The 27,805-nt window shown below is 47.5% G+C and overlaps 1 long non-coding RNA gene across 1 annotated transcript; it reads left to right on the top strand.

Annotated features, from left to right (window-relative positions):
• The first annotated feature begins 13,061 nt into the window (after positions 1-13,061).
• On the top strand, positions 13,062-27,765 carry LOC141197804 (uncharacterized). Its single transcript, XR_012269856.1, has 3 exons — positions 13,062-13,164; positions 17,505-17,601; positions 27,630-27,765. It is a non-coding gene; the product is annotated as an uncharacterized lncRNA (long non-coding RNA).
• Positions 27,766-27,805: the final 40 nt, after the last annotated feature.

Below are 27,805 nucleotides of genomic sequence, written 5' to 3'. Positions count from 1 at the left end.
GGGAGGAGTCAGGGGTCACATGATCAGGGGCTCAGTGGATGCAGGACTCTGCTGTGCTGGTTGTCATGGTGCTGGATGAGCTGAAGTTTATGTGTGGGGTCAGGAGGGGTTTACAGTGTGGATGTAGCAGAGCCGCGTGTGTACGAGGTGTACGGAGCAGAGCCGCGTGTGTACGAGGGGTACGGAGCGGAGCCGCGTGTGTACGAGGTGTACGGAGCGGAGCCGCGTGTGTACGAGGTGTACGGAGCAGAGCCGTGTGTGTACGAGGTCTACGGAGCAGAGCCGCGTGTGTATGAGGTGTACGGAGCAGAGCCGCGTGTGTACGAGGTGTACGGAGCGGAGCCGCGTGTGTACGAGGTGTACGGAGCGGAGCCGCGTGTGTACGAGGTGTACGGAGCGGAGCCGCGTGTGTACGAGGTGTACGGAGCGGAGCCGCGTGTGTACGAGGGGTACGGAGCGGAGCCGCGTGTGTACGAGGGGTACGGAGCGGAGCCGCGTGTGTACGAGGTGTACGGAGCGGAGCCGCGTGTGTACGAGGCGTACGGAGCGGAGCCGCGCGTGTACGAGGCGTACGGAGCGGAGCCGCGCGTGTACGAGGCGTACGGAGCGGAGCCGCGCGTGTACGAGGCGTACGGAGCGGAGCCGCGCGTGTACGAGGCGTACGGAGCGGAGCCGCGCGTGTACGAGGCGTACGGAGCGGAGCCGCGCGTGTACGAGGCGTACGGAGCGGAGCCGCGCGTGTACGAGGCGTACGGAGCGGAGCCGCGCGTGTACGAGGCGTACGGAGCGGAGCCGCGCGTGTACGAGGCGTACGGAGCGGAGCCGCGCGTGTACGAGGGGTACGGAGCGGAGCCGCGCGTGTACGAGGTGTACGGAGCGGAGCCGCGCGTGTACGAGGCGTACGGAGCGGAGCCGCGCGTGTACGAGGCGTACGGAGCGGAGCCGCGCGTGTACGAGGCGTACGGAGCGGAGCCGCGCGTGTACGAGGCGTACGGAGCGGAGCCGCGCGTGTACGAGGCGTACGGAGCGGAGCCGCGCGTGTACGAGGCGTACGGAGCGGAGCCGCGCGTGCACGAGGCGTACGGAGCGGAGCCGCGCGTGTACGAGGCGTACGGAGCGGAGCCGCGTGTGTACCAGGTGTACGGAGCGGAGCCGCGTGTGTACCAGGTGTACGGAGCGGAGCCGTGTGTGTTTATGGAGCCCTGTATGTACATAGCCCTGTGTCTATGGAGCCATGCATGTACGGAGCGGAGCTCTGTGTGTACGGAGTGGAGCCATATGTATATGAGGTGTATGGAGCCGTGTGTGTATAGAGCCGTGTGTGTATGCTGTATACAGCTGTATACTCCCAGGTTCGGTCGCAGACCCCACGGCTCTTTATCAGACTGTAGAAAACTGACACTGGACACTCGGTAAAACTGCGCTCGGACGTCTCTTGTTTCTCGCACAGATATTGATGACATAAGATGGAGTCAGACGAATCCTCCTACAAAACCTGATAACAAAGTCATTACTACAGGACTGGATGAGAAAGGGATTTATTCTACAAGAAACGCTGGGGCCACAAATGAGAGAATCCGGGCCCCGTGGCTGGATACTCCGGGCCCCCAGCGTGTTAGGGCCACACGGGATCTTTGTTCCTGGAGCTTCTCTACTTGGTATAATGAGACTCTGATCTTGTTCTTATAAAGAGGGTTGGAGTAGAATAGAAGCTGCCTGAATATGAGGACCTTGTCTGATCTCTATGTCCTTATATACAGAGCTATGGAGATAGCGCTATTCTCTGTATAATAGATGTGATGTCGCTGGAGCCCTAATATTCCTGTACAGGGGTCTCTGTAGAGATAATCTTACCCCAGAATTATAGATTAGGAGAAAGAAAAAAAGGGATTGGGGACATTTTATTGTAACTTCCTTTAAAAAAACCCTGTAATCTACTATATAATCGGCTAATGTTTTGGCTAATTTGAATACTATTCCACCTGCTGATTTTGATGCTGATTTTGATGTGTTGTCTGATTTACCTGCCGGTAATGAGAATGTAGCCTTCACTGGCGGCATCTCGTCTTCTTTTCTACCTCCCACTAGTCCTGGTAATTAGTGTTGAGCGATACCTTCCGATATCAGGAAATATCGTATCGGATTGGATCGGACCGATACTCAAAAAGTATCGGATATCGCCGATTCCGATACCGGAAACCAATGCAAGTCAATGGGACACTAATATCGGAATGAAAATAAACCCTTTCTTTCCTTGTAGGTTAATTCTACATGAAGTAAAACAACTAAGAATAATGTAGAATGTATGCGAAAAGCCGGCAATTCATCAGCGCATACACCGGTACCCGACAATTTACAAGAGAAAGAATAGAGCTTCACACATAGATTAGATAGATAGAAACATGTCAGTCACATATATATGAAGTACAGTGACAGTGTTGGTTACTGTACTTGTCATTTAGTGTAAAGGATTTATATAAAAAAATAATAGTGTTTTCATGCACCGTCTCTTTAAGAAAGCCGGCCGGCAATTCAGCATCTGTACCCGACAATTTAGAATTGAAGGAATAGAGAATCACACATAGATTAGATAGATAGAAACATGTCAGTCACATATATATGAAGTACAGTGACAGTGTTGATTACTGTACTTGTCATTTAGTGTTAAAATAAAGGATTTATTTAAAAAAAAATTGGCGTGGGGTTCCCCTTAATTTTAGTCTCTAGCGGAGGTTAAGCAGACAGCTGGGGCAGATGTTTGAAGCCTGGGAAGGGGGTAATACCCACGGAGCTTCCCAGGCTACTAATATCAGCCCCCAGCTGAATACCTAGCCTTTACTAGCTATTAAAATGGGGGACCCCCCCCAAAAAATGACGTGGGGTCCCCCCTATTTTAATAGCTAGCAAAGGCTAGGCAGACAGCTGGGGGCTGATATTAATAGCCCAGGAAGGGAGCCATGAATATTGGCCCCCTCCCAGGCTAGAAACACCAGCCGTCAGTCGCCCCAGAAATGGCGCATCCATAGGATGCGCCAATTCTGGCACTTAGCCTGTAGCGGTGGCAGTGGGGTAATAGGGCTGGAGTTGATGTCAGCTTATAATGCCAGCTGACATCAAGCCCAGGTTAGTAATGGAGAGGCGTCTATAAGACACCCCCATTACTAACCCCATAGTGAAAGTTAAAAAAAAAACACAAACACCCAGAATAAAGTCCTTTAATTGAAATAAACACACAATTCTTTATTGTTCTAAATTAAACCATACTTACCGTCACGCCCATTCCAGCTGAAGCCAATGATCTCCTGCAATAAAAGAAAAATAATAAAGCAACCTCATCCTTACCTTTCCATGGTTCCCACGACGGCTCCAGCTCTGCTACATCGAGATGGCAGCGTTTTGCTGCGGTCCAGCCTGTCATCTCGATGTAGCAGAGCTGAAGCTGTCGTGGGATCCATGGGAAGGTAAGGATGAGGTTGGTTTATTATTTTTCTTTTATTGCAGGAGATCGTTGGCTTCAGCTGGAATGGGCGTGATGGTAAGTATAGTTTAATTTAGAACAATAAAGAATTGTGTCTTTATTTCAATTAAAGGACTTTTTTCTGGGTGTTGTGTTTTTTTTAAATACTTTACTAGAAATTCATGGTGGTCATGTCTAATATTGGCGTGACCCCATGAATTTAGGGCTTAGGGCCAGCTGATAATGCCAAGCTGGCCTTAACCCCTTTATTACCCAGTGAGCCACCGCACCAGGGCCCTGGATGAGTTGGGTACAGCGCCAGAAGATGGCGCTTCTATGAACGCGCCATTTTCCGGGGCGGCTGCGGACTGCAATTTGCAGCGGGTGGGGCCCAGAAAGCTTGGGCCTCCCTGCGCTGCAGATTCCAGCCCCCAGCTGCCTAGTTGTACCTGGCTGGACACAAAAATAGGGCGAAGCCCCACGTATTTTTTTTTTTAATTATTTCATGAAATTCATGAAATAATTTTTTAAAAAAAGGGCTTCCCTATATTGTTGTGTCCGGCCAGGTACAAATAGGCAGCTGGTGGTTGGGGGCAGCCCGTTCCTGCCTGCTGTACCTGGCTGGACACAAAAATAGGGCGAAGCCCCACGTATTTTTTTTTTTAATTATTTCATGAAATTCATGAAATAATTAAGAAAAAAAGGGCTTCCCTATATTGTTGTGTCCGACCAGGTACAAATAGGCAGCTCGTGGTTGGGGGCAGCCCGTTCCTGCCTGCTGTACCTGGCTGGACCCAAATATAGTGCGAAGCGCCACGTCAATTTTTTTTAAATTATTTCATGAAATAATTTTTTAAAAAAAGGGCTTCCCTATATTGTTGTGTCCGGCCAGGTACAAATAGGCAGCTGGTGGTTGGGGGCAGCCCGTTCCTGCCTGCTGTACCTGGCTGGACACAAATATAGGACGCAGCCCCACATCAATTTTTTTTTAATTATTTCATGAATTTCCTGAAATAATTAAAAAAAAATTGAAGTGGGGCTTTGCACTATATTTGTGTCCAGCCAGGTACAGCAGGCAGGAACGGGCTGCCCCCAACCACCAGCTGCCTATTTGTACCTGGCCGGACACAACAATATAGGGAAGCCCTTTTTTTCTTTATTATTTCATGAATTTCATGAAATAATTAAAAAAAAAAATACGTGGAGCTTCGCCCTATTTTTGTGTCCAGCTAGGTACAACTAGGCAGCTGGGGGCTGGAATCCGCAGCGCAGGGAGACCCAAGCTTTCTGGGCCCCCCCCCCCCGCTGCAAATTGCAGTCCACAGCCACCCCGGAAAATGGCGCGTTCATAGAAACTGGATGCTGTACCTGGCTGGCATACAAAAATATAGCAAAGCCCACGTCAAAATTTTTGGGAAAAATTAATTAAAAAATAAATAATAATTTAGGGACTGCATCTTTATTAACTCCTCAAATGTCATTTAGTGTTAAAATAAAGGATTTATTTAAAAAAAAAATTGGCGTGGGCTCCCCCATAATTTTAGTCTCTACCGGAGGTTAAGCAGACGGCTGGGGAAGATGTTTGAAGCCTGGGAAGGGGGTAATACCCACGAAGCTTCCCAGACTACTAATATCAGCCCCCAGCTGAATACCTAGCCTTTACTAGCTATTAAAATGGGGGACCCCCCCAAAAAAATGACGTGGGGTCCCCCCTATTTTAATAGCTAGCAAAGGCTAGGCAGACAGCTGGGGGCTGATATTAATAGCCCAGGAAGGGTGCCATGAATATTGGCCCCCTCCCAGGCTAGAAACACCAGCCGTCAGACGCCCCAGAAATGGCGCATCCATAGGATGCGCCAATTCTGCCACTTAGCCTCGCTCTTCCACGCTGCCCTGGTGCGGTGGCAGGGGGTAATAGGGCTGGGGTTCATGTCAGCGCCAGCTGCCATGAAGCCCAGGTTAGTAATGATGGGCGTCTATAAGACTCCCCCATTACTAACCTACAAAGTGTTAAAAAGAAAAAACACACACTACACCCAGAAAAAAATAATTTATTTGAAATAAAACAGACCATTTTATTTAATTCTTAGTTTACTAAAAAAAAATACTTACCTGTCCACGTTCCTGCGCTGATCTCCCATGCACAGCTGTCACATCTGGAGATGGTGACAGCTGTGCATGGCTGCTGTAAGCTCACACTGCCGGGAATACGTCCGCTCCCGGCAGCGGGAGCCACTGACTGAGGTCACCGGAGTGCATTCAGGCAGCGCAGCTCCGGAGACCTCCTTTACGGCACTGCTGTACCGTGGGAATTCCTCACGATACAGCAGGGCCGTAAAGGAGCTGACCGGAGCAGCGCTGCCTGAACTCCGGCGAACCCGCTTATGCAATGACGGGCCTGCTTTACGGCCCTGTCATTCTAGCGGCGGCAGCGGTTCAGAGCGGTCACATTCTATGTGGCTGCTCTGAACTGGAGATCTTCGTGGGACACTCGTGGACTACTACGGAGGGGTAAGGATAAGGTTGTGGTTTATTATATTATATTTTATTACAGGAGATCGATGGCTTCGGGGAATTAGGTGTCTAGGTGAGTATAGGTGTAGTTTTTTATTTTTTACTTTATTTTAGGTGGCGATCGGCGGGGACAGGTAATGTATGAACTAATTTATTGTAGGTAACCACTGGCCACCAATGACATGTATTTAACATTTATTGGGGACACAGTAGGGCAATTTATATAGCAGGATCAGGCTGATGGGAACTACTGCTCCCATCGAGCTGATCCTGCTGGCAGGAGTGGACGGGGGACAGACATAGGCCGATGGGAGTAGTAGTGTCACATCGGCCTATGTCTGCCTGCACGCGCACACCCGCAGACATCGCACAGACACCGCACACACTCGCAGACACCGCACACACCCGCACACATCCCGCAGACATCGCACAGACACCGCACACACTCGCAGACACCGCACACACCCGCACACATCCCGCAGACATCGCACAGACACCGCGCTCACCCGCAAACATCGCACAGACACCGCACACACCCGCAGACATCGCACAGACACCGCGCACACCCGCACACATCACACAGACACCGCACACACCCGCAGACATCGCACAGACACCCACACACACCAATCATGACGGGCTGATGGTCTGGGAGGTGAGGCTGACCTGTGCGGCCGTGGGAAAGTTCATGTGAGTTCATGCAATGCAGTCAAGCATGAACTCACATGAACCCTCTGAGGGCACCGCGGCGACTTCAAATGAACAGCTGATCGGCATCACCTGATACCGCAGCTGTTCATTTGAAATAACCGGCGGGAAAGCGCAGCACAGAACGGGAAAGCCGGCGGTGAAGTCTTTTCACTGCCGGCTTCCCCACCCGGGTCCTTCGCTCCCCGCTCCTTTGTGCTGCACTCCCCGCCCGGTCCTAACTTACGATCGGGATGGGAGGTGGTGAGGGGAGCGGAGGATCGGGGTGGGAGGCTGCGGGGAAGCAGTATGGGGCTGTGTGATTGTTTAAAAGCCGGCGGCTTTTTACCGCGCGCCGGCTTTTAAACAATCAGGAGAATTCTCCCACGCTGGGATGGCATTCTGATGACAGGCGCTGGATCGCAGCTGAGCGCTGCCATCCAGCTTGTCATCCTTCAGAGAAACGGCAGAGCGCAGGCATTATGGGAACTTCCGATTCCGGTATTCGATATTGTAAAAGTATCGGAATTCCGATACCGCGAATATCGGCCGATACCCGATATTTCAGTATCGGAATGCTCAACACTACTGGTAATATTATTGACACCTTTCAGGATCGTGTTATCCGGGAGGTTGAATCATTGATTTATGTACTCCCGCTTTCTAATTTGTCACAAAATGAGAAATCGGCTTTGAATGAAATTAAATCTTGGAAGGATGTTGTACGTAAAGCAGATAAAGGTGGTAAAATAGTATTACTTAATAAAGATTTTTATGTGGCAGAGTCATTGTCGCAATTGGCAGATTCCAATACTTCTACACCTTTACCTAGTGACCCCACATTTAAAAATAAAAATTTATTGAGATCTTTATTAAGAAAATACGTAGAGAAAGGCGTTCTATCTAAATCTACTGCTGAAAAGCTTCTGCCAGAATTCCCATTGAGGCCTTATTGGTATACTATACCTAAAATCCATAAGTGTACCAAAATCCCCCCAGGCCGCCCTATTGTCTCCGGGGTGGGCTCCCTTTTGGAGCCTCTCTCGAGATATATAGATTGGCTTTTAAAACCGTTTCTACAAAAAATACCTTCATTCATAAAGGACACTGATAGTTTTCTGGTTGCTCTAAAGGAGGTTAACTGGCAACCTGATTTTTCTCTATGTTCTATAGATGTTACCAGTTTATACACTCGCATCCCCAAAGCACTAGGGTTGGAGGCAGTAAAAAAATTCCTGATGCAGTCTAATAAAAGAGTAATTTTCCTCCTTTATTTTAGAAAGCCTTGATTTTGTGCTCTCAAATAACTGTTTTCAGTCCCAGAACCAATGGTACCGCCAGAATATCGGGACTGCGATGGGCACACCCGCAGCGTGTGTCTATGCTAATATTTTTTTTATCTTTTTGTGAAACGCAATTTATTATTTCCTGCAAAAATCCGTTTGTTAAGTGTATTAGATCTTTTTTAAGATATATTGATGATATTTTCATCGCTTGGTCGGGTACCGCAGAAGATTTTACGGCTTTTGTTCAGTTTTTGAACACCACAAATACAGCTAATATGAATTTTACTGCGAATTTTGGAGGACTTTTTCTTGATTTTCTGGATGTTTCCATTTCAATTGAAAATAATACCATTCACACATAATTATTTAAAAAACCTTCAGCTGGTAATACTTTGTTACATTATAATAGTGCTCATCCAGTGCAGACTAAATCTGGGGTTCCATACAGCCAATTTCTCCGTCTGCGTAAATTGAATACTTCTGACCAAACTTTTCTTGATCAGGCTTCTGAGTTGAAAAACAACTTTCTTGCTCGTGGTTATCCTAGACATGAACTAAATACCGCACTTGAGAAAGCACAAAAATTTACACGAGATAGTCTTTTATCAAAACTCTATAAGTCATCCTCCCATCATGCACAAATGGCTACTAAAAGGTTTGTAACACAGACCTGTAGAAGCGTCTTCACGTGAAACAGCTGTTGTCGGCTTTTTTTTTCCCGCTCTCCCTGCTTGCCGGACTTTTTATCCTCAGGGAATAAAGATTCTGCTTTTAAGGACTGGTGAGTGCAGCTCATTTTTCTTTCTTATGGTTATTTTGGAATTATTGACAAGTTTATTATGACATCATAAAGGTGAGTGCAACCAGCACTTATTTAATATATATTTGAGTCTTGATACTGCACTTACAATCTGCGCTCTCTCCCCTCTACTTATTTTATAGTATGTTTTTGGAGTGTGGGAGGAAACTGGAGAACCCGGAGGAAACCCACACAAACACGGGGAGAACATACAAACTCCTTGCAGATGTTATCCTTGGTGGGATTTGAACCCAGGACCCCAGAGCTGCAGGGCTGCAGTGCTAACCACTGAGCCACCATGCTACCCTACCTTTCCACCCCTCTTTGTTACTTCGGGAGCCGGGCTAACTATGGGGCAGCCGCCACTGGCCGTTGAGCACTGGTCAGCTGCCCATATATTGATAGATTGGATGATTCTAAATGCAGCGACACCAAATATCTGTATATTTTATTTTTTTTGTTATTCTATTTTGAATGTGGTGAAAGGGGGGGATTTAAACTTTTATATTTTTTAAATATTTTTAAAAGCATTTTTTTTTTACTTTTCACTTCCTTCAATAGTCTCTATGGGAGAGTAGAAGCTGCGATCATCAGATGACCTGTGTGTAGCAGAAATGCTCACTGGCTATGAGCGCCGACCGCTAGGCGGCGTTCATAGCATCCTGGCAATGACAACCGCAGGGGTCTCCTGCAGACCCCAGGTTGTCATGCCAGCCCATCAGCGATTCACGGTCATGTGACCTGGTTTTGGCTCCCATTCCTGAGAAAAAATACTGACCGAATACTGACCAAAAACTGATAGTGGGGCCATAGCCTTAATTTGAGGGTATTCACATCCTAATTGAAGGGTTTAGGAATTACAGCTCTTTAATATGGAGCAGTATCTTTTTCATGGGACCAAAGTAATTGGACAATTATCTCAAAAGCTCTTTCATTGACTGCATGGGCTCTTCCCTCATTAATCCATCATCAATTAATCAGGTAAAAGGTCTGGAGCTGATTCCAGGTGTGGCATTTGTATTTGGAAACTGTTGCTGTGAACCCATAATGCGGAAAAGAGCTCTCATTGAATTGAAACAGACTATCATTATATTATATTAATATTAAAGTGTAAGAAATGCACAGTAACATAAAGTAACCTCACCAGTCAAAAGGGAAAAACACACCCGACGCACGTATTGCACCTGGCTTCGTCATGGGGAGATGGTGGACTGAACAACCAGGCTATTTACATGTAGGACCCAATCAAAAAAGTTGTAACGCATGTGGATTCCTGCACATACAAAATGAATGGAACATCATCCAAGAAGCGGCAGTGACTTCAGACACTATCTTCAGATGGCCCGCCCACTGAAAACAAGGTGCCTGTGTGCATGATTGATGGTGCTGTTTTCATGTGATGCGACCAACACGTGAGAGGAAGCAGTCATCTCACCGCTGACGCGTCAATACTGGAGGTGCTGACGGATTCGGCACATAAAAAAAAACACATGATAATGAATAATGTGGTGGCAGAATGGGAAGTGATGTACGATCACATCATTATAGTCACGGTCATGTGGCTGGGCAGAGAAGATCACATGGACAGCAGTCACATGATCAGTTCTTCACAATACAGATGGACAATGACCCAAACATAGTGCGAAAGCAACTCTGGAGTTTTTTACTGTAAAGCAGTGAAATATTCTGTGATGGCGCAATGGTCACGTCAGTAACCAGATCTCGACCCCATCGAGCTGCATTTCACAGGCTGAAGACAAAACATAAGGGAGAAAGACCCACAAACAAGCTACAACTGAAGTCACTGCAGTAAAGGCGGCAAAGCCTCACAAAGGAGGAAACCCAGCGTTTAGTGACGTCCATGGCTTCCAGACTTCAGGCCGTCACAGCTGCAAAGGATTCTCTACAAAGTATTAATGAGCATTTTATTTATGGTAAAGTTAATTTCTCCAATTACTTTTCAGCCCCTGAAATGAGGAGGCTTCGTAGAAAAATGGTTGTAATTCCTAAACGTTTCACAGGAGATTTTTGTTTAATCCTTTTAATTAAACCTGAAAGTCTCCGCTTCAATTACATCTCAGTTGTTTCATTTTAAAATCCAAATTAGTGGCCTGCAGAGCTGAAATCACAAAGATTCACTGTCCAAATATTTCTGGACCGAACTGTATTCATATATTTACACTATATGGACAAATATTGCATCTCTTGCCCCCAAAACAAAACCCAAAATGTTCTCCTGCCCCTTTTCCTAACTCCTAATCCCCAAATAGACAAGGACATTCGGAGTTTCCAATCCTCCCTCTTTGGCCACGGCCCCACTATCAGTATTCGGTCAGTATTTTTTCTCAGGAGTGGGAGCCAAAACCAGGTGAGGAACAATCAGAGAAAAGGTATAATAGAAACAAGTCACCAATTCTGCATTTATCACCCACTCCTGAGAAAAAATACTGACCAAATACTGATAGTGGGGCCTTTTGTAGATAAAGCATCTTCAGCCTCGGCTCTTTACCTCCTACAGACAAAATGGTGGGAAAACGAAACACTTTTTATTAATCCGTTATATTTTATTACAGTTTTTATTACAGGGAAATTACAATAAAATGTCCCCAATCCCTTTTCCCTTCTCCCGATCCATAATGCTGGGGTAAGATTATCTCTACAGAGACCCCTGTACAGGAATATTAGGGCTCCAGCGACATCACATCTATTATACAGAGAATAGCGCTATCTCCATAGCTCTGTACACAAGGACATAGAGATCAGACAAGGTCCTCATATTCAGGCAGCTTCTATTTTACTCCAACCCTCTTTATAAGAACAAGATCAGAGTCTCATTATACCGAGCAGAGAAGCTCCAGGGACAAAGATCCCGTCTGGTCCTAACACGCTGGGGGCCGGGAGTATCCAGCCACGGGGCCCAGATTCTCTCATTTGTGGCCCCAGCGTTTCTTGTAGAATAAATCCCTTTCTCATCCAGTCCTGTAGTAATGACTTTGTTATCAGGTTTTGTAGGAGGGTTCGTCTGACTCCATCTTATGTTATCAATATCTGTGCGAGAAACAGGAGACGTCCGAGCGCAGTTTTACCGAGTGTCCAGTGTCAGTTCTACAGTCTGATAAAGAGCCGCGGTGTCTGCAACCGAACTTGGGGAGTATACAGCTGTATACAGCGTACACACGGCTCTGTACACACACGGCTCCGTACACACATGGCTCCGTACACACAAGGCTCCGCTCCGTACACCTCGTACACGCGCGACTCCGCCCCGTACACCTCGAACGCGCGGCTCCGCTCCGTACGCCTCGTACACGTGCGGCTCCGCTCCGTACACCTCGTACACGCGCGGCTCTGCTCCGTACGCCTCGTACACGCGCGGCTCTGCTCCGTACGCCTCGTACACGCGCGGCTCTGCTCCGTACGCCTCGTACACGCGCGGCTCTGCTCCGTACGCCTCGTACACGCGCGGCTCTGCTCCGTACGCCTCGTACACGCGCGGCTCCGCTCCGTACGCCTCGTACACGCGCGGCTCCGCTCCGTACGCCTCGTACACGCGCGGCTCCGCTCCGTACGCCTCGTACACGCGCGGCTCCGCTCCGTACGCCTCGCACACGCGCGGCTCCGCTCCGTACGCCTCGTACACGCGCGGCTCCGCTCCGTACGCCTCGTACACGCGCGGCTCCGCTCCGTACGCCTCGTACACGCGCGGCTCCGCTCCGTACGCCTCGTACACGCGCGGCTCCGCTCCGTACGCCTCGCACACGCGCGGCTCCGCTCCGTACGCCTCGTACACGCGCGGCTCCGCTCCGTACACCTCGTACACACGCGGCTCTGCTCCGTACACCTCGTACACACGCGGCTCTGCTCCGTACACCTCGTACACACGCGGCTCCGCTCCGTACACCTCGTACACACAGCTCCGCTCCGTACACCTCGTACACACGCGGCTCTGCTCCGTACACCTCGTACACACACGGCTCCGCTCCGTACACCTCGTACACACAGCTCCGCTCCGTACACCTCGTACACACGCGGCTCTGCTCCGTACACCTCGTACACACTCGGCTCTGCTCCGTACACCTCGTACACACACAGCTCCGCTCCGTACACCTCGTACACACAGCTCCGCTCCGTACACCTCGTACACACGCGGCTCTGCTCCGTACACCTCGTACACACGCGGCTCTGCTCCGTACACCTCGTACACACGCGGCTCTGCTCCGTACACCTCGTACACACGCGGCTCTGCTACATCCACACTGTAAACCCCTCCTGACCCCACACATAAACTTCAGCTCATCCAGCACCATGACAACCAGCACAGCAGAGTCCTGCATCCACTGAGGCCCCTGATCATGTGACCCCTGACTCCTCCCCTCCTGTGACCTCAATTCATATATGTGGTGGCGGCTCTGCAGGTGGAGGTATGTGGAGACCCCCATTACTGGGCGCAGGGGGCATTAACCCCTTCAGCGCCGAGACTCTTTTGGGGTCTTGTGTTGCCCCTTTATAAGAATCATAAGGTTTTTGTTCTGTTTCCTATAATAGATACATACGACCCAACTATGGAGACAGGAAGGGAGGAAACGTATTGTTCTCATAGTACAGGACCCCTTTACTGCCCCACAGTGTAATGCCCCCATTATGCCCCTTATGCAGGATGTATGATACCCCCACACAGTGTAATGCCCCCATTATGCCCCTTATGCAGGATGTATGATGCCCCCCCACAGTGTAATGCCCCCATTATGCCCCTTATGCAGGATGTATGATGCCCCCCACAGTGTAATGTCCCCATTATGCCCCTTATGCAGGATGTATGATGCCCCCCACAGTGTAATGTCCCCATTATGCCCCTTATGCAGGATGTATGATGCCCCCACACAGTGTAATGCCCCCATTATGCCCCTTATGCAGTATGTATGATGCCCCCCACAGTGTAATGTCCCCATTATGCCCCTTATGCAGGATGTATGATGCCCCCACACAGTGTAATGCCCCCATTATGCCCCTTATGCAGGATGTATGATGCCCCCACACAGTGTAATGCCCCCATTATGCCCCTTATGCAGGATGTATGATGCCCCCACACAGTGTAATGCCCCCATTATGCCCCTTATGCAGTATGTATGATGCCCCCACACAGTGTAATGCCCCCATTATGCCCCTTATGCAGGATGTATGATGCCCCCACACAGTGTAATGCCCCCATTATGCCCCTTATGCAGGATGTATGATGCCCCCACACAGTTTAATGCCCCCATTATGCCCCTTATGCAGGATGTATGATGCCCCCACACAGTGTAATGCCCCCATTATGCCCCTTATGCAGGATGTATGATGCCCCCCCACAGTGTAATGCCCCCATTATGCCCCTTATGCAGGATGTATGATGCCCCCACACAGTGTAATGCCCCCATTATGCCCCTTATGCAGGATGTATGATGCCCCCACACAGTGTAATGCCCCCATTATGCCCCTTATGCAGGATGTATGATGCCCCCACACAGTGTAATGCCCCCATTATGCCCTGTAATCAGGTGACTGGATACAACGCACAGACATACACAATGTGGGAGTAACTAATATAATTATTTATGTCCCTGATATGGGGGAATTGTGATAACTATAGCAACAGTGAATAATGCAGAACAGGGAGATTACAAGGTGAAATCTAGAATATCAGATATACAATGAATTCTCCGGCTCACTCTAACTGTAATCGCAGCCTCTGACCGTATGTTACTTTAGCTATTGACAAAGGTGATGGTCCCGACAAATATATATATATATATATATATATATATATATATATATATATATATATATATATATATTTACACACACACACTGGGTATGGAAAGTATTCAGACCCCTTTAAATTTTTCTTTCTTTGTTTTATTGCAGCCATTTGGTAAATTCTAAAAAGTTCATTTTTTCTCATTAAAGTACACTCTGCACCCCATCTTGACTGAAAAAAAGACAGAAATGTAGAAATTTTTGCAAATTTATTAAAAAAGAAAAACTGAAATATCACATGGTCATAAGTATTCAGACCCTTTGCTCAGTATTGAGTAGAAGCACCCTTTTGAGCTAGTACAGCCATGACTCTTCTTGGGATTGATGCAACAAGTTTTTCACACCTGGATTTGGGGATCCTCGGCCATTCTTCCTTACAGATCCTCTCCAGTTCCGTCAGGTTGGATGGTGAACGTTGGTGGACATCCATTTTCAGGTCTCTCCAGAGATGCTCGATTGGGTTTAGGTCAGGGTTCTGGCTGGGCCAGTCAAGAATGGTCGCAGAGTTGTTCTGAAGCCACTGCTTTGTTGTTTTAGCTGTGTGCTTAGGGTCATTGTCTTGTTGGAAAGTGAACCTTCGGCCAAGTCTGAGGTCCAGAGCACTCTGGAAGAGGTTTTCATCCAGAATATCTCTGTATTTGGCCGCATTCATGTTTCCTTCAATTGCAACCAGCTATCCTGTCCCTGCAGCTGAAAAACACCCCCATAGCATGATGCTGCCACCACCATGTTTCACTGTTGGGATTGTATTGGGCAGGTGATGAGCAGTGCCTGGTTTTCTCCACACATACCTTCTATCTTCGTCTCAGACCAGAGAATCTTATTTCTCATAGTCTGGGAGTCCTTCATGTGTTTTTGAGCAAACTCTATGCGGGCTTTCATATGTCTTACACTGAGGAGAGGATCCGTCGGGCCACTCTGCCATAAAGGCCCTACTGGTGGAGGGCTGCATTGATAGACTTTGTGGAACTTTTTCCCATCTCCCTACTGCATCCCTGAAACTCAGCACAGTGATCTTGGGGTTCTTCTTTACCTCTCTCACCAAGGCTCAGTTTGGCTGGATGGCAAGGTCTAGGAAGACTTCTGGTGGTCCCAAACTTCTTCCATTTAAGGAATATGGAGGCCACTGTTTTCTTAGGAACCTTGAGTATTGCATAAATTCTTTTGTAACCTTGGCCAGGTCTGTGCCTTGCCACAATTCTGTCTCTGAGCTCCTTGGGCAGTTCCTTTGAGCTCATGATTCTCATTTGGTCTGACATGCACTGTGAGGTCTTATATAGACAGGTGTGTGCCTTTCCAAATCAAGTCCTATCAGTTTAATTAAACACTGCTGGACTCCAATGAAGGTGTAGAACCATCTCAAGGAGGATCACAAGGAAATGGACAGCATGTGACTTAAATATGATTGTCTGAGCAAAGGGTCTGAATACTTATGACCATATCATATTTCAGTTTTTCTTTTTTAATAAATTTGCAAAAATTTCTACATTTTTTTTTTTTTTCAGTCAAGATGGGGTGAAGAGTGTACTTTAATCAGAAAAAAAAAAACTTTTTTAGAATTTACCAAATAGCTGCAATGAAACAAAGAGTGAAAAATTTAAAGGGGTCTGAATACTTTCTGTACCCACTGTATATAATATTTTCCCTAGCGGGGGTTTCCGGTTCTTCCCCGTAGGATGCAAGTCCTCCTGACAAAGTTTATCAAGGCTCGCTGGGCCGCCATCACTTCAACCAGCCTTGCCCTGCTTGTTGTAGTAGCCTGGACCAACCCCTGTAGCATACGTCAGTGCTGGAAGCAGCAGCCTGGCTCACTTGCGCCTCCCACTCTTAACTGTAGCCGTATACTCCCGAGAGGAATCTCCTCGCGGATCTTCGGTGCTTATCCAACTGTGGGCATTTCTCATACCCGAAGTACTGGGGTCTAGTTCTCTGGCCTTGACTGGCGTAGCTGCGACTTCGGCTCTTGACCGGCGCAGGTCTGGTTCTTGGGCTTTAGCTAGCATAGACTGGATTCTGGGACTCATCTGGCACCGGCCGGGTTCTGCTTCCCGGCGCACCACAACGCGCTGCCTTGGGTTTTACCACGGCCTGGTTCCTCGGCTTCAGATTCCCCTGCACATATCGTGCTCGATTCTTTGCTTGGCAACAAATCTGCTCCCATTTTGGGGAACTGGCCTTTTATGTCAAGAAACTGTGTCATCAAAGTCACCTTACCCGGTGAACCATCTAGACTCCTTCCTGAAACTCGACCTCTTCCCATTGGTTCTGGAGGGTTCCGCTTGGACGACAGATGGCAATCTTCTTATACAAATGCTGCACAACACTGAGGATTTTCTCTTTTTATGGCGCACAATCTTACACTCCTTATGCAGTATGTATGATGCCCCTCACACAGTATAATGTTCCTACAGTACTGCCATCTCTCATACAAAAGATAATATTTCCATAGTTCCACCATCCGCCCCACACACAGTATAATGTTTCCACTGTACCACCATCCCTCACACACATTATAATATTCCCACTGTACCACCATTCCCACCACACACAGTATAATGTTCCCACAGTACTAGCATTCCCCTAGCACAAAGTTTAATGTTCCCACAATACCACCATCCTTCCATGCACATTATAATGTTTCCTGAGGACTGCCATCCCCCACTAACAGTGTAATGTTCCCACAGTACTGCCACCTCCCCACACACAGTAAAATTTTCCCACAGTACTGCCTCCTACATACACAATATGGTACTATCTACCCCACGGCTAATTAATAAATACTTACTTAGCCCCATTCTTGGTGCAGATGCTAATAAACCCAGGACCTATGAGATATTTGCGTATTACCAAATTACTGTAGGGGTAAATAAACCCTAAATAAAGGATTAAAAGCATTAAAACATGATTTATCTTTAAAAGTGGTAGATCAATTTAAAATTTCGCCATATCTCCACTATGACTGCAGGAAGAAAGAGCAAGAAGCTGTTAAGATTTTGGACATAGAAGTGGCCAATTTATTGGTACCTATTGGACCTATGGTGCTAAAGCAAAGGCTTTAAAAGGTAAGTGACTCCATTTTTTATTGCATTATAACTAGTGTTGAGCGATACCTTCCGATATCGGGAAATATCGGATCGGATTGGATCGGACCGATACCCAAAAAGTATCGGATATCGCCGATTCCGATACCGGAAACCAATGCAAGTCAATGGGACAGAAATATCGGAATGAAAATAAACCCTTTCTTTCCTTGTAGGTTAATTCTACATGAAGGAAAACAACTAAGAATAATGTAGAATGTATTGGGGGAGGTGGGGGAGACAATAAAGGCATGGAGGTTTAGCCCAATCAAATGGAATAGCAGGAATTAATATATTTTTTAAGACGTTCTGAGTTACGAAATATTGACTATGTTAAGTATTTTTATATTTTGTCAGATATTTATGTTTCATTACTTCCATGCTCTTCACCTTCTTTTTTAGTTCTCCCACACTCTCTCCTTCATCATCCTCAGCATCAGCATTTTTTTCATCTTCTTCTTCTTCACCTTCTTCATCTTCTTCTTCTTCACCTTCTTTTTATTATTCTTTTTTTTTACATTCTTCATATTCTTCTTATTCAACTATTAATCTTCTTCATATTCTACTTCTTCATCTTCATCATATTCTTATTTGTGACAGGCATTCCTGTAGTTGTTATCTATAAAAGTTTGAACATTACACCTTTCGTTCTGCTTGTCACAAAAGATTGACAACAGGATTTGTCTGCGTTCAGTTTGGCCTGCAGCAGCAGGTCTTTTCCAGGGGCACCACGAGGAGGAACGGACTCACCCCCATACACTGCTTAGTCATCTTCTGCTTATAATTTAGATATTATCTTTTGCTCTGATTTTTTGTCTTATGCTTAATGTTCTTCCGCTTTTTGTTCTGCAGCTTCTTGTACTTCTGCTTCTTGGTTTTCTGTCTCTTGTTCTTCTGTATCTTGGTGGTTGTCTTCTTCTTCTTTATCCTCTTGGTCAACTTCTTCAGGGTCATCTTCTTGGTCTTCTTCGGAGTGGTCTTCAGGGTCGTCGTCTTCGGGATCCTCGTCTTCAGGGTCGTCGTCTTCGGGGTCCTCGTCTTCTTCGGGTTGGTCTTCAGGGTCCTCGTGTTCAGGGTTGTCGTCTTCGGGGTCCTCGTCTTCTTCGGGGTCGTCTTCAGGGTTGTCGTCTTCGGGGTCCTCGTCTTCTTCGGGTTGGTCTTCAGGGTCCTCGTCTTCAGGGTCCTCCTCTTCAGGGTCCTCCTCTTCAGGGTCCTCCTCTTCAGGGTCCTCGTCTTCTTCGGGTTGGTCTTCAGGGTCCTCGTTTTCAGGGTCCTCGTCTTCGGGGTCCTCGTCTTCTTCGGGGTGGTCTTCAGGGTCCTCATCTTCAGGGTCCTCGTCAGGGAGATCCAGAGTGATTACCAAGAACCATTTCAAAAAGCTTGAACTTGGAAATGTAGCAGAAGGTACAGCTACCGAGGACCAGCTGACGGTACTGGAATTCAGTTACTAAGCAGGAGGTACCTGTGCCAGAAAGCACTACCAAGGGCCAGCAGACGTTGGTGGAACTTGGATACCGAGAAGGAGGCACCTAAGCCAAAGGCACTGCCGAGAACCAGCTGACGGTACTGGAACCCGGATGGGTAGTAGAAGGTACAAGAGCAAATGGAACTTTCGAGGACCAGCTGACGGTACTGGAACCCGGATGGGTAGCAGAAGGTACAAGAGCCAATGGAACTACCGAAGACCAGCTGACGGTACTGGAACTCGGTTACTAAGCAGGAGGTACCTGTGCCAGACAGCAGTACCAAGGACCAGCAGACGTTGGTGGAACTTGGATACCGAGAAGGAGGCACCTAAGCCAAAGGCACTGCCAAGAACCAGCTGACGGTACTGGAACCCGGAGGGGTAGCAGAAGGTACCCATGTAAAAAAAAGTTTCAAGGCCGCAAGCCGGCCGCAGTTACCAAAACCCACAGTCCTACAGGGGGTGCTTGTCCTATTGGCACTATGGAACCAGCCTTCATTGCCAGATCCCGCAGCCCACATAGGAGTCACCTAAACTGCAGGCACCATAGAGTCGGCTAACCCGACCGCAACACGACAGGACAATGCATTGGAGGCAAAGTGACGTTGACACTACCCGGAAACAGCTGGCGTGCTGGAACCAGGCTGGGCAGGAGGGAGTACCCGTGCCAAAGACACTGCTGGGAAACAGCTGGAACCCAGGGTAAATAATAAAAACAGAGTGGAGCCAGAGGCGTAATTGGAGCAACTTTAAAATCTGTAGTAGCGTGAATGTGGACAGAGCAGGAGAAATTGCCGGACACACAGCTGGGGATCAGCTGACGTTACTGAACCCCAATAACACTGGAGCAAGCGTTGACTGTGCAGACGGCACTTCTGAGCAGCAACTAGCGGTATTGGAGCCCAGGGTAAATACTAAAAACAGAGGAGCCAAAGGTGTAATTGGAGCTAGTTTTAAATCAGTAGTACAGTGGATGTGGACAAAGCAGGAGAATTTGCCGGACACACAGCTGGGGATCAGCTGACGTTACTGAACCCCAATAACACTGGAGCAAGCGTTGACTGTGCAGACGGCACTTCTGAGCAGCAACTAGCGGTATTGGAGCCCAGGGTAAATACTAAAAACAGAGGAGCCAGAGGTGTAATTGGAGCAAGTTTTAAATCAGTAGTACAGTGGATGTGGACAAAGCAGGAGAATTTGCCGGACACACAGCTGGGGATCAGCTGACGTTACTGAACCCCAATAACACTGGAGCAAGTGTTGACTGTGCAGACGGCACTTCTGAGCAGCAACTAGCGGTATTGGAGCCCAGGGTAAATACTAAAAACAGAGGAGCCAGAGGTGTAATTGGAGCAAGTTTTAAATCAGTAGTAGAGTGGATGTGGACAAAGCAGGAGAATTTGCCGGACACACAGCTGGGGATCAGCTGACGTTACTGAACCCCAATAACACTGGAGCAAGCGTTGACTGTGCAGACGGCACTTCTGAGCAGCAACTAGCGGTATTGGAGCCCAGGGTAAATACTAAAAACAGAGGAGCCAGAGGTGTAATTGGAGCAAGTTTTAAATCAGTAGTACAGTGGATGTGGACAAAGCAGGAGAATTTGCCGGACACACAGCAGGGGAACAGCTGACGTTACTGAACCCCAATAACACGGCAGCAAGTGTTGACTGTGCAGACAGCACTTCCGAGCGCCAACTGGCAGTGTTGGAGCTCAGGGATAATACTGAAAACAGAGGAGTCAGAGGTGTAATTGGAGCAACTTTAAAATTTGTAGTAGTGTGAATGAGGACAGAGCAGGAGAAATTGCCGTCCGCACAGCAGGGGTACAGCTGACGTTACTGAACCCCAATAACCCGGCAGCAAGTGTTGACTGTGCAGACGGCACTTCTGAGCGCCAACTGGCGGTGTTGGAGCTCAGGGATTACAGTTCAGGTGGTAGAAACATGAACACAACAGGAGACCTGGATACTGTTGCCAACCAATTACTTATTCTGGAAGAGGACTGGCAAATTCATGAGAGATCCAGGCCTTGTTCATTTTGAGAAAAGTAAGCCGGTCAACGTTATCGGAGGATAGTCGCATACGACGGTCTGTTAGTACACCACCTGCGGCACTAAAGATGCGTTCCGATAATACACTAGCAGCAGGGCAAGCTAGCACCTCCAATGCATACTGACTAAGCTCTGGCCATGTATCCAGCTTACAGACCCAAAACTTGAAGGGAGAAGAGCCGTCTGGGAGTACACTGAGAGGGCAAGACATGTAGTCTGTCACCATCTGACGAAAACGTTGCCTCCTGCTGACTGGAGCCGTCTGTGATGGTGTAGACATTTGTGGCGGTGGGGACACAAAACTTTGCCACATTTGGGCCATACTGGTCTTGCCTTGTGCTGAGGCTCTGCTTCTGCTCCCTCTTTGTGCAGAGCTTCCTCCACTGCCTCGATGCACTGAGCTGCTTTGTAAAGCACTAGCAGCACTGCTCTCGGTTGGAATGGAAAACATGATGGAATGCACCAGTGCGTCTTGGTACTCCCGCATTTTACGCTCCCGGTTCAGTGGTGTTATGAGGCTTTGTAAGTTGTCCCGGTAGCGAGGATCTAGGAGGGTGGACACCCAATAATCAGCCGTGTTGAGAATGTGGGCGATGCGGCGGTCGTTTCTCAGGCACTGCAGCATGAAATCAACCATGTGCTGCAGACTGCCAACTGGCCAAGAAACGCTGTCCCCTGCTTGAGGCGTGATCTCTGCCTGCTCTGCATCACCCCACCCTCGCTCTAGATACTGACTACTAGAGCATTGTGTACCTCCCTCCTCTGGACAGATGTCTTCCTCATCCATTGACTCCTCCTCATCCTCCTCACAAAGTGTCCCCTGCCTAGGTCTTTGTGAGGAACCACGTTGCGCAGACTGTAGAGAATCAGATGGCATTTGTGACTCCTCATCCTCCACCTCTTCCAAAACCTTGTCCCTTAGTGCTTGCAGTGTTTTTTTCAAGCAGGCAGATAAGGGGGATAGTCATGCTGACTAGTGCATCATCTGCACTCGCCATCCTTTTGGAATAATCGAAGGCATGCAAAACGTGGCAAATGTCCTTCATAGAGGCCCACTCAGTGGTGGTGAAGTGTGAACGGCGCGCACTGCGACTTTTTTGCGCCTGCTGCAGCTGGTACTCCATTACTGCTGCCTGCTGCTCACACAACCTCTCCAACATATGTAACGTTGAATTCCACCTGGTGGGTAGGTCACATATGATGCGATGTTCCGGAAGACGTAATCGGCGCTGCAGAGCTGCAATGCGTGATCTTGCGTTGCTGGAACGCTGCAAGTGAGCGCACTCTATGCGGACCTTGTGAAGCAGTGCATCAAGATCCGGATAGTCCCTCAAAAAACTCTGCACAACCAAGTTGAGCACATGTGCCCGACATGGGATGTGAGTGAAGTTGCCTAGGCCCAGAGCTGCCACCAGATTTCGGCCATTGTCACACACTACCATGCCTGGCTGGAGATTCGCTGGCACAAACCACACGTCGCTCTACTGCTTGATGGCATTCCAGAGCTCCTGCGCTGTGTGGCTTCGATTCCCCAAAGAAATTAATTTTAATACGGCCTGTTGACGTTTGGCCACGGCTGTGCTCATATCGGTCATCATAACAGGTAACCGTTCACGGGTCGATGTGGAGGTAGACCGTGATGGCTCCTGCAGCGCTGATTCAGAGGAACTGGAGTATGAGGAGGAGTCAATGTGTACAGACTGGATTCCTGCAGTCCTTGGAGTTGGCAGAACACGTACAGCGCCACTCTCAAGATCTGTACCCGGCTCCACAACATTTACCCAATGGGCAGTGAGGGAAAGGTATCGTCCCTGTCCATGCTTACTGGTCCACGCATCGGTGGTCAGGTGGACCTTGCTACTGACGGCGTTTTGTAGCGCATGTTTAATTTTTCCCTCCACATGATGTTGCAGGGCAGGGACGGCTTGCCTGCTGAAATAAAAGCGGCTGGGCACGTTGTATTGTGGGACTGCCAATGCCATAAAGTTACGGAAGGTGTCAGTCTCCACCAGCCTGAATGATAGCATTTCAATGGCCAGTAGTTTAGCAATGCCAGCATTCAGAGCCTGTGCTCGGGGTTGGTTTGCAAAGTATGGGCGCCTTTTCTCCCATGCCTGTGCTAACGATGGCTGTAGACTGGCCTGGGAGTGTGAGGATGACTGGGAAAGTGGTGCTGTGGGTGGAATTACACTGTGTCTCTGTACAACAGTGCCAGAGATTCTTCCATGGCGATCCTGTGAGGAAGCCGAACCAGCTGTGTGTGAGCTGGAGGAAGAGGCTACAACACGAGCTGAAGAGGTGTTAGGTGGCGCTGTAGGTTGGCCTAGGTCTTCAGTGTGTTTTTGTAACTCCACCACGTGCTTGGTCCGCACATGTTTCCACATATTTGTGGTATTGAGGTTACTGACACTTTTCCCTCTTTTCACCTTCTGATTACACTGCTTGCATTTGACAAAGCAAATGTCATCTGCAACTGTGTCAAAAAAGGACCAGGCACTGCAAGTCTTGGGAGCGTCCGCTTTGGATTTTGGAAGAGCCATGCTCCTAATGGGTGCCTAAGTGGAGGCTACAGGCAACCAAGTCTGCCCCCTCCCTATCCCTCCTTTTTGGGCTGTTTGGGGAATCTCTTCCTCAGAGCTGCTCCCACCACCTTCCTGTCCCTCACACCATGATGGGTCAAGGACCTCATCATCTACACCACCCTCTTCAAACAACTGCTTCTCCTGGGTAGTCTCGACAGCACAGTACGCACCAGAAAGAGGCACCTGAGTCTCATCATCAGATGCATACTGAGGTGTGCTGCTGACCATAGGCACTGGCCCACCCGCCTCTTCAGATTCAGAGAGACAAAACGGTTGCGCATCACTGCATACTACCTCTTCTTCAAATTCTCGAATTCTGCTTGGCTGGCCCCCTCTTTCCAAGCCAAGAGATTCAGAGAACAGAAGTAGAGCTGGCTCCTGTCCAGGGCTCTCTGACTGCCTGGGCAATTTGGCAGGTGGTGAAGAGACAGATGGGTGCTCTTCAGTGCTCTGGACCTGAGAGGATCTGGAACTAATTGAAGTCGATGCGTTAGCTGCCATCCATCCGACAACGGCTTCAATTTGGTCCTCTCGCAGTAGTGGGGTACGGCTAGCTCCTACAAAGCTGCGCATAAAGGACTGTTCCCTGGTAAAACTGGGGGATGCTGAGTCACTGGTGCCCGCAGCAGGCACAGAATCCCCACGTCCTCTCCCTGCAGGCACAGAATCCTCACGTCCTCTCCCTGCAGAAACTCCACGCCCACGACCACGACCACATGCCTTACTCCCTGCCTACTTCATCTTGGTAGTCTGATAAAGATAGGCAGAAAAGTACTAAGGCCTTAGTATGCTTATTCCTGAACAGCTGCTAACATGTATAAGAAACACTAATTTTATAAAGTATGGACTAGACTTTAATATGAGCTAATGTGGCCTACACAACTGTAAAGTGGAGTGTTTGGTGAACTTTATTTAGGTTTTTTTGTCACAAAAAGACACTGGATGTGCCCAAAGATGTAATACCGATAGTATCACAAACTTTTTGTAGCTATTACAATGTAGGAAGGTAACCTACAATGCAATAGATGAGGCTACAAAAAATAGGCTAATACTATTCTGGCTGGGGCTGCAGGGCGCAATGCTGCAGAAAGGCTCCTCTAACTACTCCTATATAGTGTGTTTGGAACCAGTTTAGCTGAATACGGATGGAACCACCACACTAATAGGAGATATCAGGAAAAATTATGAATTGTCAAAAAAGGACAATGTATGAGGCAGTGACACACACTGAGTGCACTACAACCAGACGTGGCTGAAGCACACACTGCAGGGTGAGCTGCACTCACACACACACAGACCTTGCAGACAGCCGTGAACAGCGCAGAGAACTGTGCACTAGCGCTGCAAGGCACAGCGATTTATAAAATAGCTTGGGTAAAGCAGAATAGACCAAATAGGTAGCTAAAACTGTCCCTCAGAACAGCAGCGTCCTATGCCTAACTGAATTCACAGCAGAGTGAGCTCAAAATGGCGGCGGCGGCTTTTATAGTGCATCATGACATCATTTCAGCAGCCAATCACAGCCATGCCATTAGTTAAGATGCCTACATGCCTAACAGGATGTGCCCACACTTCTTAGGATCCTCATTGGCTGAATAAAATGAAACTGGCTCATTGCATTATGGGAACTTCCGATTCCGGTATACGATATTGTAAAAGTATCGGAATTAAGTATCGGAATTCCGATACCGCGAATATCGGCCGATACTCGATATTTCAGTATCGGAATGCTCAACACTAATTATAACCCCAGCCCCTGAGGAAGCCAGTCATCGAATGGACATAGAGAGTACTACTAAGAAGTTGTACCGATGGACCTCAGCCAGTGAGGTCCTCACAAATCAACTGGGAGCTTAGAGTAGCTCTCAGGGGCCGTAGTGACACAGGGGATGATGGGCCTTCCCATAATGGTTTGCTGGACTGTTGTGGCTTGTAACAAAAGTTATGTACTGCTACATGTAACCAGAAAGTTCCGGACTGCTTCTTCTGTATTATGCATTCATACGCTGCATTCAATCACGCAGTTAAATCTGCATGTGTTCATTGAACAATGCGGATTTACCACATCTAATACATTCTATTGTGGAAATTTCTGTTTGCGGAGACTAGTGTCTCCACAACAGAAATTAACATGCTGTGGCTCGTAAACCCGCACCACCGGTGAGTTTATGCAACGTCAAATAGAAGCACAGTGGGCATGGGATTTCTATAAATCCCATCTACTGTGCTTGTAATGTGGAATGTAGCGTTTTATACGCAGCGCAGGTGAGCTGCATCCAAAACTCTGCTATTCCTGATCGTGGGCACGTACCCTTGGACATTGTTCTTCCTCATTCATCTCCACATCATCTGGTCCAGGCTTGCAGAGTCAGGAGATATGAGTTCTCTATATATATATATATTATTTTTTTTCCTTTTGAGGTTGGGGGGTCCACTTATAGCTATTGTTGTTATGGACGTGACTTACCTAACATTGCACAGTGAATCTGTTTTCACTATAGTGACTGATATTTCTTGTTGATAAAACTGTGATATTTTTTCACTTTAAACTTTTTTTTAAACAACTCTCATTAGTTCGATCATACAACATACAAACCTCTGATTGCTCAGGTGATGCACTGTACTACTGTAGTGCCGTGTATTATCCCTGCCTGTCAGTGTAATACTAACGACCCCATATACATGAGATATGTGTTGCCTAAATGGTCATTTGGCAGACGGCTATCTCTCCCGACTCCCCCATACACACAAATATTCCAGCTTTCCTGTGGTTTGTATGAGAGCGTCGCCTCCAGACTCTTCTAGCGGAGGATTATCTACAGGAAGAACAAACAGATTAGCCTCTGAAATTCAGGATGCCAGATCCTTCCCTGCCCTGACATCATCTGTCCGTAGGCCCCGAATACATTGTATAGTTGACTAAACCCCACTGAAATCAGTGCTTTAATGTAACTTTAGTCTAATGTGTATGGGGGTGTTAAAAGGTAACTTATTACTATCGAGTACTTGGGTGAGGAGGGGAATTGAGCCGAACATTGTCAAACCTTCTTAGATGCCATGTTTCCTTTTGACAGCAGCAAGTGGTTAAACTGCCAGGGTTTCTGTTGCAGCCGCACCTGTGCCATCTCTGCAGTGTACATCTATGTTCTGGCGCCCAAAAGAGTTATTTTTTTTTTAAAAACAAATGTTTAACCTCTTAAGAAATAACAATGGGCCTAATACATTTTGCAAGTTTCTTTCTTTTTACAAGAATTGTTGGTGCCAGTGTTCTTTTGAAACATTTTAATATCTGATTTTTTTCTGGTGTATTTCTTGTAATATAGGAAAGCCTGAGGCCAGAAATTAACCCCATAAAACACTGTATATGGAGACTTTGGTATCAAATAATTTCTGTCTGCGGTGTTTGTGCAAACAAAAAAGCTTTTATAAAAGCCTCAAACTTCTGTGTGTGAATCAGACATGAGATCTAACATGGTAGAGCCCGGGGAAGACGGGAAACATTCATATAGGCGGCTGGTGGTGATGTAGTCAGTGACGGACTCTGGCCAAATATGTTTCTAGAGCCGCAGTAGAAGATGAAGATGTCGTCCTCATCATGAAGTAGTTATTTCTCATGTTATGTGTAATGAATATCTCCTGCAGTATTGATAATGCCAATTCTAGCGTCGGTAAATGAGACGACAATTAGTGTTATGGAAGATGAGTCTATGAGAAACGCATTCAACTGGAGAGGAAGAAAATGCTTGTTTTCTGTGGCATAAAATATATAGGTTTTATTAGTAGATGTGAAGAAGAAAACTAAATACTGTAAAATAATAAATCTCCTCATATGTTTCCCTTATTATCTCCAGTAATTGTATTATTACACAGGATTTTTATGATGTTACATAGTCTCATCTTCTTATTCAGGTTTCTACAATATCAGATCCTCTCAGTGAAGATCTTCTAGATAAGAGAATTTTCTTGATTTACCCATCAAAGATGGATATGGACAGAGACAAGATGGCGGAGAGGATATTACACCTCACCCTAGAGATCCTCTTCCGGCTTACTGGAGAGGTGAGAGATTCTGATGACGTCACATT

The sequence above is a fragment of the Phyllobates terribilis genome, unplaced genomic scaffold (genome assembly GCF_046119375.1).
Source record: "Phyllobates terribilis strain yellow unplaced genomic scaffold, ASM4611937v1 Scaffold_88__1_contigs__length_6355796, whole genome shotgun sequence".
NCBI classification, from domain to species: Eukaryota; Metazoa; Chordata; class Amphibia; order Anura; family Dendrobatidae; genus Phyllobates; species Phyllobates terribilis.
This window is presented reverse-complemented; position numbering and strand designations above follow the sequence as displayed.